Source organism: Felis catus, chromosome E2 (genome assembly GCF_018350175.1).
Source record: "Felis catus isolate Fca126 chromosome E2, F.catus_Fca126_mat1.0, whole genome shotgun sequence".
Classification (NCBI taxonomy): domain Eukaryota; kingdom Metazoa; phylum Chordata; class Mammalia; order Carnivora; family Felidae; genus Felis; species Felis catus.
In genome coordinates, this window is record NC_058382.1 from 27,729,514 (window position 1) to 27,746,656 (window position 17,143).

Consider the following 17,143-nt stretch of genomic DNA (forward strand, 5'->3'; position numbering starts at 1 on the left):
AACACCTGGCTATGCTGTGCCCAAGGAGGACCACCTGGGTAGGGTGAGTGGCACAAGGAACGGAGAAGGAAGGGAAGAATCTTTGGTAGAAACTACTTCTAGGGATGGCACAGATCCATGTAAAGCTCCTACTAAGCATTCCAGGCCTGGAACATGAGATCCCTCCTTAAGTCCATCCCCCTCCCCCTCCCTCCATCCCCCTAACTCTCCCAGTCCTGCTCGCAGGGTTCTGTCCACTTCTTAGACAACATCTGACTAGGGTGACCAATTTGCCCCCATCTGTCTGGGACTTTCCCAATTTTAGCACTGAAAATCCAGTGTCCCAGGAAGCCCCTCAGTCTAGGGCAACCTGGGACAGTCGGATACCCTATACCCTTACCCCTAAATTGTGAGCTCCTTGAGGGGAGGGACCAGCATAGAGCCTGCTACATAAGAGGAATGCAATAATCATTTGTTTAATCCATGCATGAATAAATTAAGGCTTTTGATCCTAGGTTCCATTAGGCCTGAGGGGGGTACAAACATTTGCATCTCATCACAAGGCAGAGCCCCACTCCCAGGTAATCTCAGAGCACGCACACCAGTTACCCAAGGCCAGCATGCCTTGCTGCACTGGAGGCCTTCAAACATGGCTGCTGGAACTTGGAGGTCGCAGGGACCTCCACGCCCCACTGGAGTTCCTCTGCTCACAACCAGCTGCAGCCCCTAGGCCACCTAGAACCTCCCAGCTCCCTCCAGGCCTGGAAGTCACGTCTGAGCAGGTAGCATCGCTGCTGACCTCCAGGCACTCACTCCAAGCCCAACCCCTCCAGCCTCTTAGGTGCCCAAACCTTTGGGCTTGACTTTTAAAGGTTCAACAACAGCAGGCTGGGTCGTAGAGTGTCCTCTCCAGGAGAAGGTGGGTAGATACTTAAAATGGGGAAAGAAAAAGTCCCAAAGTACAGGCTTCCCTAGTTCTGGCCATGCAGGAGAAAGAAGAGAAGGCAGGACCATTCATTCGTCTGGTGAACACATCCCATGAACCTCCAATGAAATGCCGGCCCCTGGGTGAACAAAGGTGAAAATCTAAGGTCCTGCCCTTCACAAGACCCGTGGGTAGGATGCTGGCGTGAGGACTATTATACACACCTGAACACAGTGGGGCACTATGAGGCTGGTTAAAGGAAGCTTCAGGACAATATTTAACAGTATGACAAGCTGTTCACAGTCTATAGATAAGTGGGAAGAAAGCAGAATCTGGAAAGAAAAATGCCAAAGGACTACCTTGGCTCTCTGGACTATGGCTAGGTTTTATTTTCTTCCTTTGGCTTGTCTTGATTTAATAGATCTTCTACAACGAATTCATCTAATAAGCATGAAGCAAGAAAAATGTATTTGGAAAATAAGGGCACGGACCAAGTGCTCCTGGGAGTCCCAGAGAAGGAGCCCGGCCTGCTGTCCGCTCAGAGGTCAGGGATGGCTTCCCGGGAAGGATGGAAGGCCAGGTCTGGCTTTGCCAGAGAAGCAAACTGGGGAGTGGCGTTCCAGGCAGAGAGAATGGCACGGGCCAGCACACGACAGACTTCAAGGACAAAGGCAAGGTGGAGAGCAGTGATTCAGGCTGGAAGAAATGGACAGACTCAACCACAAATGGCCACTAGAGTAAAGAGCTGAATTTTGGTCTCAAGGGCATCAGAGGCTGGCGTCCCTCAGAGCTCTGGCCCACGACACCACACATCAAATGTGAGGCCACATTTGCCTTTCGAGAACTGGCTTCCATCAAACAGTTAGTTAGCAAGATGGGTGGGGCTGCAGTCCCAACTGAGGTGGAGGCTTCCAGTTCTCACCTCCAAGCCAGCCATTGCTACAGCGTCTGGCCACGCAGACGCTCTGGAACCAGTCCCATCCTGTCCAACAGCCATTGAAACTCTGGCCCCACGTTCTAAGGAGGCTGGCTGTCTTACGAGGGCTGGGGCCGCTGTCTCAGCTGCTCTGTTCCCAGCAGAGCCCGGTGTGAACGGGCCCAGGGCCCCACTGCCTAGAGGTGGACTTCCAGCCGCTAGAGGGACAGCTGCCACTGAACGGAGAGTCCAGGTGTCGGGAGGAAATTAAAACAAACGACCCTGCCGCATTTTTTATTATCCATTCATAAAAAATACAAGAGCAAGATGGGAGAAAAATAGGTCACTTCAGTGAGATTTACAGTGACTTAGAAATCTAAACATCACCCAAAGGTCTTTGGACTCCATCTGGCTTCTGAAGTCCAGGCCTGCCTGACCCAGAAAGGGAAGAGAGAGTCCAGAAGTGCAGCGCAGAGTGGGGTTATGATCTGGGCACCGATGACGCAATGGCACCTTCATCCTCACAGCACGAGTGGCTGCAGGCCACATGACTGCTGGCCCCAAGGGAAAAACCCATCAGCAACCCTCCAGAATGACCCACAGATGAATGCACTCTCCACATGGCAGTCACAGTGACCTTTTAAAAACACACACCCAATCATGTCACTCCTTGGCTTAGCCCTTCCAACAGCATCCAAGGCCCTGAAATTACCTGGCCCCAAAACACTCTCAGCCTGATCCCACACCCTCACGTCACTGTCCACTGAGTACCTACTATCCTGGCTTCTTTGCTGGTCTTCCAACATTCTGTATCACCTCTGCTTCCCCAGGGCCTTTGCATACACTCTGCTTTCTGTCTGCAGCACTCTCCTCTGGAGCCTTCTCCCACTTATCTCTTACTCATTCCAGATCCAGAGCCAAGACTTTTAGAGGCCCTGCATCTAGAAAAGAGTATGCTCTCCGCTGGCATGATTCAAAATAGAAAAAAACCACTAAACTCTAAAATAAGAATAATGAAGTCTCAACAAAACTTTTTTATTGATTCATCTCTACAACCTCTAATGCTTTGTAAAAAAATACTTTAAATCAAATTCTTGCAAAAGAATTTCTCTCTCTCAGGTGGGAGTGACCCTGCCTTACTGGTACCCTGAACACTAAGTTGGATGCAATACAGTTGCAGATCTAAATTGGTTCAGCCCTCAGCCCCAGTTTCACCACCTCTAGAAAGCCCTCCGTGACATCGTATTGCTACCAGCCCCACCACAAAGACCAGATGTTATTCTCACAGCACCACATACCTTCCTCCAGGAGCCCTTACCGCAACTGTGACTTTCCCGTTGTCTGTCTGATTCCCCAAGCACACCATCAGTTCCACCTTGCTCACCATCACGGCCTGCCTCAGCACAGTGCCTGGCACACAGCACGTGTTCAAGCCACAAATCAACAGACTAATAACTGCACGAACGACTCGGATGGGGGGGTGGGCAGCTCCCATTACAAACACTCTCTCCTCAGAGAACCACGAGGAGCCGTCCCTGAGTTCCTGAGATGGGCCGGTTCCCCCAGTGAATTCAAACGGTTCTTCCAGCAAACGTTGACAAGACGTCTACAACGTGCTGGGCCTCGAGGACACAAGGATGAAGAAGACAGGCCTTAGCCTCCAGCCTCTCTGCCCAGAAAAGGCAGATACATCAAAAACCCGCGAGGAAAGGGAGCCTCAAGGAGGCAGAGATGAACTTCGGAGTGCTCCCTCACTTCCGCGTCTTGTCTCCCCATGCTATCCCTCCGGTCAGGATGCTGCTGTCCTCAGCTGATGCCACCCTGCCGGGTACAGCAGAGGCACACAAAGTGGCTTTTCCTTGAAGTACAGGATTATTAGAACTTGCATCCTCCTTAGTGCCCAGCATGCTATGTTCTTTAACGCAACACACACTGATCAAGCTCCTGCTCCATGCCAGGCATGGTGCCAGCTTCCAGGGACATGGAGACCAGGCCACGGTCCCTGCCCTCAACAAGGGCCTTGTCCGGCTCGATGGCCATCCACCAGGCATGGCACCGGCTCTTCAGGGGCATTTTTTCACATGCTACAATATCAGGGAGGTTGCTACTGGCATCTAGTGGGCAAGACCAAGGGTGCTGAATGTCCTGTAAAGTAAGGGACGGTCCCTCAGAATGAAGAATTATCCTACTCAAATGCCACCCAAGGTTGGAAATTCTAGCACAAGTCTATCAGCTGTAAACAAGCCAACAAACTCTGCCTTGACTTGGATATAACAGCTGGACACTGGTGTGCTGAGTACAGAATTAAAGAACGTATAACCCCCCAAGGTGAGACCTGCCACGTGTCCAGCTTTGGTGCCAAGCAAACCCCAGAGCCCACCAAAACGCTCCTTCCCCTATCCCCAGGATCTTCTTGCCTCCACATGTGCTTAGTGATCCCAAAGTCATTGCTACTCAAAGTGCAGTCCAGGAACCAGCAGTATCTGCATCCCAAGAGCTTGTAGCAAATGCAGAATCTTGCCCCCCCCCCAGACCCGCCAAATTAGAATCTGCATTTTCACAAGATCCCAAGTGATGCAGACTCACTCACGTAAAGTTTGAGAAGCACTGCCCGAGGCTGTCCCAGGACACCCCAGGGACACTTTCTGCTCACAAACCCTCAGGTAGCAGAGTTAGAGACGGAGGCTCCAACCACCTCTGTCACCTCCATCCCCCCGCCCCCTGCTTCCCACATCCTCAGTGAGAGCTGGCAGAGAACCTTCATGGAGAACAGACCAGGTGTCACAGGACAGGTGGGCAGCTCTTTTCTCCCTACTCAGCTCAAAGGAGGGAAAACAAGAGAAAGACCTTGTCCCCAGAACAACCCAAACACACATCAGCCTTAAGAACACAACTGGGGAAGATTCGTACTCATGCCGCAGATAAGTCAAGGGGTAACATGTCAGTGCAAGGGCATTCTTTTCGTTGTTCCCAAGGTGACTGCTGGCCTGAGAGGACCCAGACCGAGTATAAAATGAGGGCTGAAATGCCTTCCTCAGAACCACACCAACACCTGTGCTACTATACCCAGGCTGAACTTGGGGATGCTCTGGAATTTTGATCCAAGACTCATCTTATGCTTACTCTCCCAGCTAGACAGGATCTGACTCCCTTTTGTAGACACCTCAAACCACAAAACTGATCCAAGTACAGTCTCTGATACCAAATAAGTACTGGGGTTATGGGTGAAGGACAGGGTGGATGGCATGGGATGGTGTGGGATGGGATGGGATGGAATGAGATGAGATGGTATGGGATGGTGCGGGATGGGATGGGATGGAGTGGGACAGGGTAGGACAGAATGGCACGGGATGGCATGGGATGGGGTGGGATGGGATGGGATGACTTGGGATGGGATGGTGGGGGAAGGGATGGTGCGGGATGGGATGGGATGGAATGGGATGAGATGAGATGAGATGGTATGGGATGGTATGGGAGGGGATGGGATAGGACAGTTTGGCATGGGATGGGATGGTGTGGGATGGGATGGTGTGGGGTAGAGTGGGATGGGATGGGGTGGGATGGGATGGGGTGGGGTGGGGTGGGGTGGGATGGGGTGGAATGGGGTGGAATGGGGTGGAATGAGGTGGAACGGGGTGGGATGGGATGGGATGGGATGGGATGGGATGGGATGGGATGGGGTAGGATGGGTTGGATAGGATGAGACAGAACACATGGAATGAAATAGAATGGAATGCAGGAAAGGATGGGCCCAGCAATGCCTCCTTCTCACTATCAGCCATGGAGAAGGCGCTCATATAGGGAGACATGTACAAGAATGTTTACTGCAGCAAACACCTGGAAACAACCTAAATGCCCATCACCACGGGACCAGCTGCACAAACCATGGTATATCCATGCTACACAGTGCCACGCAGCAGTTAATAAAGAATGAGGGAGGTCTATATACCAACATGCAAAACTCTCCAAGGCATAGTATTATGTGGGGGTGTGTGGGGGAGAAAACAAGTTGCAGAATGATAGGTCCAATATGTTATCATTTATTTTTTAATAAAAAATCAATATGACATTGTTTCTATGGATACACATACACCATAGTTCATCAAATCTAAGACAGGATGGTTTGTAAAATGCACCATTATTTTACATACCACACACACAAAACTATCAATTAAACCACGAGCAGCCATTCACTGTAGGATTCATCTCAATTACAGAGATGTTACAGTGTGTCTTAGCATCTATGAAATGTGGCATTAGGTAACTTTGTAGTACAAGGTCTTGAAATATGCAAGCCAAAACAGTGACAGCAAATCAACCGGGGGTGGGTGGTGGTGGTGGGCAGGATTGAGATGTTAGCCTTACCTGCATCTGAGATTTTTACAAATAGATACATTTATGTGTTAGTGACATTTAGTAATCTCTAAAAATGTATTTTACATAAAGAGTAACTGAAAGGCTCATCTGCCCCTCACCAGAAGGTAAAGCAATGCTAACAGTATTGGACCAGTCTGTGAGTCATAGGAGAAATGGGGACTTTCTGCGGTGATAAGTCAGGGTGGGGCTCGGGTGGGTGGGCGAGTGGGATGCCGCAAAGCTTTGTAACGAGGAGAAGGAAGCGCTTCGGAATGTCCAGTGGGGAAGTGTCATGGAAAAAAGAAACGACAGGAAGAGAACTGGACTGGGGAAAACAATTCACAGTCTACTCACAGACTAACATCAAGGCTACTTGGGGCCTGGGGGTGTCCCCCAAAACGGCTCCTTCGTCTACCCTTGCTGCTCTCCACAGAAGCAGTCTGGAAAGTCATAATGCCATCCTGAATGCATCACTCACAAGGGATCTCCTTGGACTCAAGCTTCTAATTCCGCCTTAATATCCAATTCTGTGTGTCAGGGAGAGCTGCACCTCGGCCTGCAGCAGCCGCGTCACCTTGCCCTGCGCACAAATAAAAATAGCTTTGGTGCTCAGGGCACAGGTTTCCTTGCCTTATCCTCTGGGGGTCCCGGGAGCGGTGCAGCCGGCGAATGGAAACCACGTGCCATATAAATACATAATGAACAAAGAGGCTCCTCAGAAGCATCCTTGACCTTCCTGCTTTCCTTGACTTCTCCCCTGCCATTGTCCCCAGCGAAGCCATAAATGGAATGACACCGTTGAGGGGGACGACGGCCACAGAGTGCCTTCCTTGCCAATTTCTCCAGTAGTTAAGCAGTAAATGGTGTTAATCGTAACGATAACCTATTCCGTTCTCCATTTATGCAAATGACAAAGTTTTGGCAGCTCGGGCCGTGATCTGAACAGCTATACCTGCCAGGAGTCAGGCGTCATGTCTGACAAATCTGCTCCTCTGTTCCCCTAATCTGTGGCATTACAGTGAAAGACCAAATCACAGACCAGCGCCGCGGCCCGGGGAAAAGAGAAAAACAAACACCGAACCCCCCCACCCCCACCCCCACCCCGTGGCAACCTGACGAGGCCCCAAGCCCCGAGACAAACGTGTGGCTCCAAGACCCCCCAGACACATTTACACAGGAAATTCCCCCTTTTATACACTGGGGTTAATCTCCAAAATTTGAATTCTTCAGCAACACCCAAGCCGGCCCCAGGGGCAGGGGTGATACGCAGGGCGTTTATCATCGGCCTTTCCAGATCCTCCCTCCTCCACCCTGCTCTGCGCCCTGGGGAGCTGATCGAGAGGCTCCAGCGCTTTGGGGCTCCTGTTAGGTTTAGCCAGTGGCTCCGGCAGAGACTGGAGGTGAGGAGGGGACAGTCGGGGTATTTGTGCTCCTGGCACTCCCTGGGTTACAGCCACAGCTTGCCTCTCACCAGGGCGGTCTCCTGCAGGGCTCCCAGCAAAAACTCCTCCTCCAACGCTGCCAGGATGTCCCCAAAATGCTCCCCCATCCCCACTGGCTTTCCTCCACCCTACCCACCTCTGCCCTACCCACCTCCATAAAGGGCCCTTTATTAAAAGCTCTTCAATTACCTCATTTGAATGTACCATCTGTTTTCTGTTGGGACCCTCACTAAGGGGGTATCTTTTAAACAATTTTTAAGTAAATGTGTCGACACAAGGTGTTTGTTAAGATGGTGATAAAAAGACTTTAGAGGATGCAGTGGCATCAGAGGCAGCGATGAGAGATTAAAAAGAACAAAAACAAAATCGGTGATGAGGCAAGCGGCCTGAAGCAAAGGTGGTCAGAGGGCAAAGCCTCTTTGGTTACTCACTCCCCTTCCTCCCCAGGCCCCCCAGGCCCTTCCCTCTGTGACCGGACCCCCCCCCGCCCCCCACACACACCGCCCTTCCTTCTGTGACCGGACACCCCCCTTCCGGAGGGCCCTTCCCTCTGTGACCTGGCTGCACAGCTCTCAGCGACTTGCACTTCTCCCTACAACTCTGCCACTCCTTCCGCAGGGAAAACAAACCACCCTGGCAGACCCGTGAGATGCAGACACTCCAGAACCCACCTCTAGGTCTCTCCTTTGCCGCTCCACTGGTGTTCCTCAAATCCCACCCCAGGGACCTTAGGGTCTTCCCATGCTCCACAGGCAGGGGGCCCCTGGGGGCAGCCATTCTCACATGCACCCCAGGCGTCTGTCTGTCTACCTCTTTATCATCTCTCCTGCCAGAACAAAAGTTTCTGGAAGGCAGGGACCTGCTATATCCCTGACACCTCCTAGCCAGGGCTTGGCACAAAGTGGGGACTTCATAAAAAACTAAAGGTCCAGAACCCAAAACATCCCTATCCCCTGGAAGAGCAAAATACACCCTCTGGTTTGTTTTATGGTCCCAGGAAGCAGGTGGGAAACACAGTTTGAGGCGAGAAGGGAGGTGTGGCTCAGTGGCCTTTGAGGAAAGAGGCTCCTCTCCAGGCCTCAGAAGACTGTCCACAAGAATTCCTCGTCCTTAGCCACCCACAGGAGTGACAAACAGAACAACCTGGCAGCACCTGGGTCACTGCCAACAAATCATTCAATAAAGATTTCCTGAGTACCTACTATGTGCTAGGCCCTGTGCTAGGCCAGAGACAGGCGCAGGCATGAGAAAGATAGAGCAGGACATTGTTTTCAAGAGGTCACCTTCTAGTCGCAAAGACAATAACCAAAAAGCAAATCAAAAAGAAAATCTGAAATGACAAGATCTGCCAGGAAGGAAATCAAACGGGACGATTTGATAGACGGCAAAGAAGACCAGCTTTAGCTGGCGAGAGGGAGCGTCCAAGTGGGCCACTCCGTGTAAGTGACATCGGAGTTAAGATCCAAAAGGAGATGAAGGAGCTGTCTTTGTGAAAACCTGAAAAAACATCCAGGTGGAGAGGAAAGGTGGAGCAAAGGCCCTGCGGCAGGAATAAGCACAGCCCGTCCAAGACTCAAGAGGAAGAACCGAGCGGGAGTAAGAGAGGCCAGGAGAGGCAGGACCGGGTCAATGCACCCGGACAGGGGCACAGCCAGGCGGAAGCTGCCCTGGGAACAGATGTTGGGCTGGAGCCGGAAGGCCACAGGCAGACGCCAACCATCTCTCCTCCCCAGCCCCCCTACCACCTGCCCTCAGCCACCTTCTTGCCACCTCCTCACCACTCAGCCCCTACCAGCCCTCGGAGGGGACAGACCCGCTCCAGTGCATCTGACCTTGTCACCCTCCGGCATTCGGCAATGCTGACACACACAGCCAACCACGTGGCAAGGCCAAGGCCTTGGTGGCGGGCCTCCAAGGTGGTGGGGTTGGGGAGGGGCTGGCTGTGTGTGTGCTCCCCCTACCCCAAGCCAGTGGCCATCCCCCCCACCTGCACAGCTGCCTCCCAGCCTCAGTCTTCCCAGATGCACCCCCCCTCCCCAGAGCAATGATGTCATTTCCAAAGGCAGCCAAATTCTAGCCAGTCAACTCCAAAATAAAACTGTTTAACACAAAATGAAGCATTTTACAATCCCCTGTACGTTTTTTCCCTGAGCTGGCACACACAGGGTTTAAAAACACTGCCAAAACACTCAACCAATAGTTTAGCTTTATTTTAGACCAGTGCCAGAGTTAAATTTCAGATTTCCTTGCTCTTTTCCCCCCGGTTCTGAAACCCCCTCCCCCAGCCCTATCCCACCCCACCTCCTCCCCCACCCCCACTTCATCCCTTCCCCTACCCGCACCCCAAGCCTTTGCCACAGCACCACAAGCAGTTGCTAACTCCCTCTCTAAGGCTGGGCCCGTGGATCCCCTGCTGGCTGCACTCCTTGAACCACACGCCCCAGACAGCAGGAGATACATTTGGTTGATTTCTCATTTTGTTTGGGGACGTTCTTCATTTTTCCATGCTTAGGGTGTCATTTTCAGGATGCCAGTCACGGGATCTCGCGGTTCAGAGGAACCTAAAAACTCACTCGGTGCCGGCCCCACCCCCACATGCCACTGCCCACCCCCACATGCCACTGCCCTCCCCTCTTGCCATTTAATGTGTCATCTCCAGCCTTTTAAAGTCTCTTGCCACCAGGAAGCTGGTCCTTATATGTGGGCCAGAATGGGTGTCCCGGGGGCCTCTAGAACCGGTCTTGGCTCTGTCCCTTGGAGTATCAAGACTAATGGAGGGATGGCTCCGGGCACCTCCTCCTTGCTCCCCCACGGCTTTGGGGCACAGCTTTGACCAGACCTTCTGCTACTCAACCGTTCCCCCTCTGTTAATACATTTTATCCAAAAGGTGACCGTAAAAACATCAACCTCTGGATCACCAGCCTAGGAATGCACACCGGCTGTGTGGGCAGGCCTGGCCAGGCTCAAACCTATCCGAGGTCAGGTCACCTACTCGGGACTCTGGTTAAACGGCATAAACTCATTCCCTCTTTGGGCCGAAGCTGCCTAACAGCATCCATTCCCCCTTTCTTCTGCCGGCAGCACCCTGCTTTCCTCTGGGGAACGGCTCTGGCTCTGCCATTCAGAGCACTTCATTTGGCCCAAGCCTAAAGCCAACACAGCCTTCATCAGAGCCAGGAGACGTAGGAAAACCGGGGGCTCCAAGGCCTTCGCCAGGGTGCCTGGAGTTAGCCGCACCTGAAGCTAGTGCCGACTACGGGAGTTTCTATTGACCTGAGCCACTAAACTCCCCCACTTGACTGAAACAAATTAGGGTTAATTTTCTGAGAGCAGCCACCGAGAATCCTGCAAGTAGGGCTTTGAGGCCTCCCCTCTCCATCTTGCCCTGAACCCCTCTCCAGCCCTGGTCTCTCCAGCAACACGTAGAACAGAGCGAGCACTCCCTCATCCTGCTTCTGCTGACACAGACTCTGAGCACACTACCGTTTTGGCAGGAAAGCCGCTACGCGTTCTCCCCGCTTGTACTGCTCACATGGGCCTTGGCCAGCACTCAGCTACACCACAGAAGGAACCAAGCGGTTCTTTAGAACAAAGTCACTACATACAGGTCAGTTGAAGAATCTCGTGACCAAAGCCAGCGAGGGGCGTGATGCTATAAAAGGTAAGCTCCAGAAGGGCAGGAACTATTGTCTGTTCCACTCGCTACTCTCTGTTCCACGTCTAAAATAGCTCTGAGCTCATAGTAGGTGCTTTAAAAAGTCATTCTATGAATGAATGAGTGAATGAATGAGTGAATGAATGAATGAATGAATGAATACCAGGGGATGCTGTGGTTCTAAGGAACATGTTTTCTTTTGACCAGTTGTTGGCTTTGTTCTTCTGGGTGCTGGCAACTGAGGCCTAAGTAAGGGACACAGGAATAGACCATCAATAGCTTTCAGCTGTAATAAAGGACTCTTGGAGAACAATACTTTCTAGTTGCCCCTTTGACCCCAGAACCAGGTCAGGATCCAGCTGGAGGCTATTCCGAACTTCACCTACAGGCATTTCTCAAAGCTTTTCAAACCTCAAATTGGAGGAAACCAAGATTGATGACTCAGGAAACACAATTTTCAGGTCTTTATGGCCACCAGAATGAGGAATGCACAGGCTCACCTCCAGGAGAAAAACAACAGGGCCTCTCTGAGGGCCTCTGGTCCCTGTGCATCCTGACCATCAGTGACAGACACAGCAGGCAGGGACAGGGACGGCTGGACTAATGGAACTAGAACCTTGAAGGGAAGGGATTGACCAAAGCACCACATAACCGACCCTGCGTTTTCTCGGTAACACTGAGATTTTGGAGCTATACGTGTATACATTGGGGGAAAACACTTATTACAGAAATACCTACAGACGAAAGAAAAACAAAAATCTTGTTTTTGTGATTTTGGAATACTTTATCCGCGCCCCCTCCTTCCCCGTGAAGCTGATGTGGTGGATGATGTGACTTTGGTCACCCTGGGTTTCGCAGGAGCTGGCACAGCACACTGATTTCACAGATGCTTCTCCACACCATCTGGGCACCTCAGCCACTCAGGCCTCAGGGCCAGACCAACCCGATGGTCGCCCAGCCTCGCTCCAGCCTGGGCCCAAGGCCTGGACGCGACATCCTGAAGGCCCAGCAGCTGGGGGGTGCCCCCAGGGCATGACTTTCCTCTCCCAGAACTCTGCCCCCAAACCAGGGGGCAGAGGATGGGGGAAGGGTGGGCCAGCCTCTGTGGACCCCCTTAAGGTAGGAGCACAACTGCCATGAAGTTTATAATTCAAGAGTCAGAGTCACTCCTCCCCAAGAAGCAAAGAAAAAGTCCAGTCCAAATGCATGAGGTTTGTGGGCCCGGCACCAGAGCTCTGTCCATCCTGGTTGCTGCACTGCCTCCCCTGTATTACCAGCTACCTCTTCGGGAAGGGGGGACAACACCCACTAAGGCACCACCTCCCTGTGTGACTTTGGACTAGTCCCACCTCACTGAAAACCCTGGCCCAGTCCCGGCTTTCAGACTGCCTGAGGGGCTCCTGAGCAGCTGCTCTGAGGGGCTGAGGGGGTGGGAGGAGAGATGTAGACAGAGTTCAAAATCTGCCAAACCCCATAACAGAGCGCACTACATGTATTGGCCTTGTACACGAGTTATGTTGAGAATAAGGTTAGAAGGTGCTGCACGAGGTGTTCTTGGAGGAACCTGCTTCCCTAAAATTCTGAAATGAGATGGCTGTATCCTATCAAGAGCCAAGTGAATGGACTTGACCATGGATCCCCAGCAATCTGGCATTTGATTCAATATTGTACTCCTGCACATTTGTTTTAATGCTTGCTTATTTTTGTGAGAGAGACCAGGGGAGAGGCGGGGGGGGGGGTGGGGTGGGGACAGAAGATCCAAAGCAGACTCTGTGCTGACAGCAGAGAGCCCATCACGGGGCTCGAACCCATGAACCACGACATCATGACCTGAGCTGAAGTCGGACGCTTAGCTTAACCCAGTGAGCCACCTAGGTGCCCCTGTACTCCTCCATATTTGCCTGTATGTCACTCCTTCCTCCTGCAGAAGGCATCCGTGATTCCTGGTACCGTCTGGGAGCCCCTCCCTCCCCAATTCTCAGTCCCAGTGGTCTGTATGGAGGTGCCCCTGATTCCCATCATCCTGAGCCTAGCTACTATGTACGTCTGTCTCCACACCGCCCCCTCGCCCCCCACCCCACCGGCTTCAGTGATGCCTGCGGGAATGAGCCTTGGTCACCTTTGCTCTTTCTCTGCCTCAGGAGGGTAGAAGCCCAGAGGTGGACCTCTGCAGCTGAACACTTGGGGATGGGGTTTTAAAGACAGCCTTAGAGCATGTCCTCGAAGGGCCATGCTGGCAGCCAGCCTCACTTCTCAGTTCCTTGAGCCGATGACTCTGCTTTTGCTCTGCTTGTCAGCTGGAGTCGAGTATGCAGACAGCACGTTCACTGAGGACCTACTATGTGCCCGGCAATCCAGAGGCTCATGGTGACTTCACTTTGCAGGTAGATTTTACATTCCTTGTTAATAGAAACACTCTCTCTCTCTCTCTCTCTCTCTCTCTCTCTCTCTCTCTCTCTCTCTCTCTCTCTCATACACACACACACACACACACACACACACACACACACAGCCCCAAGCTTAAAGTAGGTATGGTATTACATCTTGCTGGTGTAACATGTGCCTTCTGGAAACTGCCAAGCAGTAATGGATAACAGCAGGCTGGACCCAGAAATACACACTCAACCAACCTGAAGGCCAGCTTGGGGTTTGTGTTTTCCTTCCAGGACCCTGAGGTCCCGCTGGGTGTACATCCTGGTCCTAACAACAGGAAGCCAGCAGAAGGTTTGGCTGCTGCCGGAAAAGGAGTAGAAACCAGGACCCAGACTGCCCCAGTCCCAGGCCAGTCCCCTTCACTCTCAGCCCCAAAGGCTCTCCAGGGTCTCCTCACTAAGGCTCCTCCCAGGAGGTGTTTGTAGCAGACACATTCCTGGTGTCAGACACCACACCTGAATTCTGTTCTGGCCCACCCCTAGACACAAAAGAACCCACCGTTGGGCAAGTGATTCAGAAAACCATCAAGGTAGTCAGGCTAGCTGGGGGGGAAAGAAGGAAAAGATCCTCTCCACTTTGGGGAGAGCCAGAATCCTCAGAACACATACATGGACACACCTTTTCCCGTGAAAACCAAGAGAGACGTGGATTCTTCCCACCGCAATGCCTGCCTTCCATCCTGTTAGATTTGGTGTCCAATTTCTGGAGACCTGCAGGCAGCGTTCACGCCACATAATCAAGCCAAGAGGGACACATTCTATGGACCCGCAGGCTTCATAGGAGGTGGATAATAACACCAGCATCTGAAAGACAACTCCCCTCCATATGACCACCAGGAGCCAGGGCTCAGCTGCCCGAGCCCAGAGAGAATCACGGTCCCACACAGCCTACTGGTGTCCCAGGCACCTTCTAATGGGTAACTCGGAGGGCAGGGAGCAGGCAGCTTAAGGGAGGGCTCTGATCTCACCACAGGCCAGGCAGACCCAGATGGACGGTTACTCGTCCAGCCCATCCACTTCCCTCCCAAACAGCAGCACACTAACAGGACATTAGCATCTTCCAGAGATGCTGTGGGGCATGATGTCTCTGTGCATGGAAGCATCTCTGTATTTTTTTTAGTGTTTATTTATTTATTTTTTTTTTGAGAGAGAGAGAGAGAAAGAGAGAGAGAGATAACAAGCTGGGGAGGGGCAGAGAGAGAGGGAAACACAGAATCTGAAACAGGCTCCAGGCTCCCAGCTGTCAGCACAGAGCCCGACTCGGGGCTCAAACTCATGAACCGTGAGATCATGACCTGAGCCGAAGTTGGACGTTTAACCAACTGAGCCACCCAGGCGCCCCCCTGGAAGCATCTTTTTAAAGGCAGTGGGGAAGCCAGCTATTTAAAGGCCACCTACGGCATTATTGCCTCACAAGTTACAGAATGCTTCTGTGAAGTGAACACCTTCTCCACTGAGTTACCTTTTATTTAAATCAACAGGTCCTACAACCCCAGCACCCAGAAGGGCCCTTACACAAAGCACATGCTCAATAAATAGTTATTCAATGAATAAACCATCTCTTCTGTAACTCCCCCTTCTGATTATTCATTAATTGAAGACCTACTATGTCCAGACACAGCATGTGCAGCCTTTATTTTTGCTATCTCACAGCTCTTACCTCACAGGGGCTGTGGCCTCCTTGGGGACAAAATAAGCAAACTTTTCTTGAGCACCTACTACATGTTCTAGCCATAGGCCAAGGCCACCCCAAGGACAGAGAGGAGAAGACCCCAAGCCTTGGCATAAAGGATATATATCCTCACGAACACGATGGGCTGGTAAACATTTTGGTCTTTGCCAGTCTGGTCAGTTAAAACTGGTAAGTATTTTCCTGTGATTTAAATTTACAGTTCTCCTACTCTAATGAAGTTTCTTACCCTTCCCTAAATGTGTAAGATCCCACTAGCATATCTTTTGGTTCCATTTCTGTCCTTTGCACATGGGAGGTATTCCAAATATTTAAAGACCAGTGTGGCACAACCAATCTGAGCAGGTGCTGGCCTCAGGCAGCCCAGACTTTGCCCTGCTTCCCTGTTGATTTATTGGTTATTTTCTTAGTGTTGGTAGGAGCTCCTTACACATTAAGGAAAAATAGCTTTTGCCTGTGATATGTGTCTTTGGTTTGATTTATTGTGGTTTTGGCAATGCAGAAATGTTTTATTTTTATGTGGTTGAATATTTGTCTTTTGTTTTATGGCTTCTGGGTTTAGGGTTATATTTAGAAAAGGTTTCCCCACTCTGATACTATTATATTTTTTAAAAACTCACTTATGTTTTCTTTTAGTATTTTTAAGTTTTCTTTTTCTGTTTAGATTTCTGATCCATTTGGGATTTGTTCTGACGTTAGGAGGAGAGAGATCCAATTTCCTTTCTTTGAGACGGATACCGCGTCATCCCAGCCCCGGTTACTGAGTGATCCATCTATGTTCCACTGACACACAATGACACCTTTCTCATACACTAAATTTCCAGTTCTATTGAGGTCCCATTTCTGTGCCCCTCATCTGTTCCACACCACTTAGATTCCTACAGCTTCAGAATGTGCTTTAAAATCTGATCTGGGGGGTACCTGGGTGGCTCAGTCGGTTAAGCGTCCAACTCTTGATCTCAGCTCAGGTCTTGATCTCAGGGTCGTGAGTTCAAGCCCCGTGCTGGACTCCGTGTTGGGCGTGAAGCCTACTGTAAAAGTGAATGACTGAGTAAATAAAATTAAAAATAAAAAAATGAAATCTGATCTGGTTACCATCATTCCTCTTGTTCAGAATTTTCTTCCCTTTCCCTGCGTGCCTATTTTTCCTTATGAATGTTAGAAATCAGCTTGTCTATTTCTAACCAAATCCCATTGTTACTTTCACAGGCTAACATAAAGTTAACAGTTAATTTAGGGGAAATTGACATATGTGCGATATTTAATCTTTCCATCCAAGAATAAGGCCCGCCTTTTCATTTATTGAAATCTCTTATGTGTCCCTCCATAGTTGATTTGGCCTGTTTGCATGTCCTCTCCAAACATCCGAATGTTGCTTCCTGGGCTTGCTCCCTGGTCTTTATGCATTCTGTGACTACCGTGAGTGGGATCCTTCCTTCCTCCGTGTTTTCTACTGGATGCTGTTTGCATGCAGGAAAGCTCTTCATGTGGGGGTATTAATTGTGCTCAAGCCCCCAAGCCTTTTGCACTGCGAGACGACGGCTGACACCAAGGCGCAGTGCACACTCCCCACGGGCAGAAGGAACTCGCGCCCTGCACCTGTGCACTTGGCAGTGCAATGCCCAGCGGCTGGCCCGTGCCGACTCCTTTTTGCCCAAATGGAACCAGTACGAGGGGCGCCCCGAGCAATAAGGCAAGGAGGGCCCCCACCCATGCTGTCGGAGCGAGAAAGGGCCTGAGCCTGCAC

The 17,143-nt window shown here is 51.2% G+C and overlaps 1 protein-coding gene and 1 long non-coding RNA gene across 4 annotated transcripts in view; one reads left to right on the forward strand and one right to left on the reverse strand.

The window, feature by feature from the left end:
* ZNF423 (zinc finger protein 423) overlaps positions 1-17,143 on the reverse strand; it is a 333,481-nt gene that overhangs the window by 196,810 nt on the left and 119,528 nt on the right. The window lies entirely within an intron of this gene.
* Positions 10,837-16,425, forward strand: LOC123382370. Its single transcript, XR_006590644.1, has 4 exons — positions 10,837-11,280; positions 13,572-13,658; positions 15,438-15,567; positions 16,061-16,425. It is a non-coding gene; the product is annotated as an uncharacterized LOC123382370 (long non-coding RNA).